A 2,295-nucleotide genomic window follows, 5' to 3' on the forward strand; every position below is an offset into this window, starting at 1 on the left:
CCAACTAGTGGTCAGAGGCTGAACTACAACATAAAAATGCACGGCTGGCAGGAAAGTTGACATTTTAAACCTGAATAAAAAATCGATACAGGGCTTTAGAATATCGATACAGTATCGGGAAATGAAATATCGCGATATTTCAGATATCGATATTTTCTTACACCCCTGCTATTATAACGTCACTGGAGGGGCACACTTCCTGTTCCGGGTCAGGTCCTGATGAAATTCTTGCTTTCTAGTGGTTTAACTGCAGAGAGGTTTAACATGTATTCAGGCAAGTAACTACCTCTTGCTCTGAGTGAATATAGTCCAGCCATCCAGACCAATCATCAACCAATAATCACACAGTATTTTATAACAAATATATCATGTTTCACCTAAGAAAAACTACAGAATGTGTGGTGCTTTAATAAATCAGTAAGTAAACAAACCTCAATCAATTTCTTCCCCTGTTTTAGAAGAGATTCAGGCGGGAGGACAGCCAATGACTGTGTCCCACCCGTAGAAACTGCCCCCTTCACACATGCTACATCAATCCACCGCTGAATATGAAACGTAATCACACATTTCTGTTGTGTGACATGGACCGCCCGGTGCTGTGCTGACTTTTAGTTGTGCCTAATGCCTCTGGTGTGTGTCCCATCAGTGTATGAATGTGATTGACACTGATTAGTCTTCATGATTTGTCTGTGTTAGCTTTGTAGAGACCTAATAGAGCGCTGTGTGAATGAGAAATGAGGACACAGATTGTAGTGTGAAGAGTTTTGAGTGTCCTGGTTGGATGGACCATGATATTATGAAGCCACATTGTAGCCACAGCTGCCCTGCGGCAGCTGTGGCTACAATGTGGCTTCATAATATCATGGTCCATCCAACCAGGATATTATTAAGCCACACTGTAGCCACAGCTGCCCCGGGGCACGCTGACAGAAGCGAGGCTGCCATGCACCGGCGCCACCGGACCCTCTGACCATCAGTAGGCAAAGGCAGGCGAAGTGTCTTACCAAAGGACACTTCCAAGGACACTTTCTTGTTTTGTTTTAGTTAAATAAATAACATGTTGGAATGTTGAATGTATTTACAGTATGTACACCGTTGCAAAGCAGCCTCCATCAGTGTGTGAATATGTGTACGAATGATTAATGCGTGAAAAATTGTAAAGCATCTTTGAGTGTCTAGAACGTGATTGCCCTTTCAAATGAAAACAATTTGAAATGAAAATTAAAATCGATCTGAGGGCAGCGGGCCAAATGCAATAATATATGTGACATGCAAATACTTCTTAAGTAAATTTGTTTTATTTTTTATGATTATTGTGATGGCCCACTTTTTTTGTTTGTTTGTTTTTCGGCCCATGGACATGAAGAAAATTTGACATTTGCTCAGGCAGCAGAGGCTCTTCTATGTTGAATCTTAACATAATTCAAAGATAAAGTGAGTACCATGAGTCAAGTCTATCTACACTACATCTTATTTACAGTAGTTGGACCAATAGTTGAAAAGACTAAATATAGTGTTTCTACATAAGACAACTGCTGGTGGGACAAATCAAATGGCTTGGTGGGCCAATTTTGGCCCCACTTTGGACACCTCTGGTCTAGAAAATCACTATAAAATGACTAATGCATTATTATTATTATTATTATTATTATTATTATTATTATTATTATTATTATTATTATTATTATTACTGTTACACGTGGTTAGATAAAGGTAAAAATCTGATTTTATTTTATTCTATCCTAATACAAAAACACAAGAATTACAAGGATGTGTTTTTATTTTCTTTTCCCCATAATTGTATTAAATACATATATCAGGGTATAAGAGCTTATTAAAAATGACGGATAGTAACTGAACTTTCATGTTTGCATGTTGAACACTTTTTCTTCACTGTTTACAAGTCATGGCTCAGTCAATACACAGACCCCCAACATCAACAGGTGTCAGGTTAACAGCAAGAGAGGTTTATTTATAGCTGAAGATTGTCGTCACATAAACTCTCATCCCTTTTTTTTACCCTAATAATTCATGCACAACTGAAAACTCTCAATAAACAACAAAAAACATTCTATTTGTCAACTGTTGTATCTTAATTAAGAGTGTAACTACAACCACTGTTCCAAATAAAACTGAATGCAATGATTTATAAACCTCATAAACATATTTTCTTCACATTGGAACATAGTAAACATATAACATTTATGTAAATATAATTTTCTTTCTTTCTTTCTTTCTTTCTTTCTTTCTTTCTTTCTTTCAAACATTCTATTTGTCAACTGTTGTATCTTAATT

Source organism: Austrofundulus limnaeus, unplaced genomic scaffold, assembly GCF_001266775.1.
Source record: "Austrofundulus limnaeus strain Quisiro unplaced genomic scaffold, Austrofundulus_limnaeus-1.0 Scaffold248, whole genome shotgun sequence".
Taxonomy (NCBI): domain Eukaryota; kingdom Metazoa; phylum Chordata; class Actinopteri; order Cyprinodontiformes; family Rivulidae; genus Austrofundulus; species Austrofundulus limnaeus.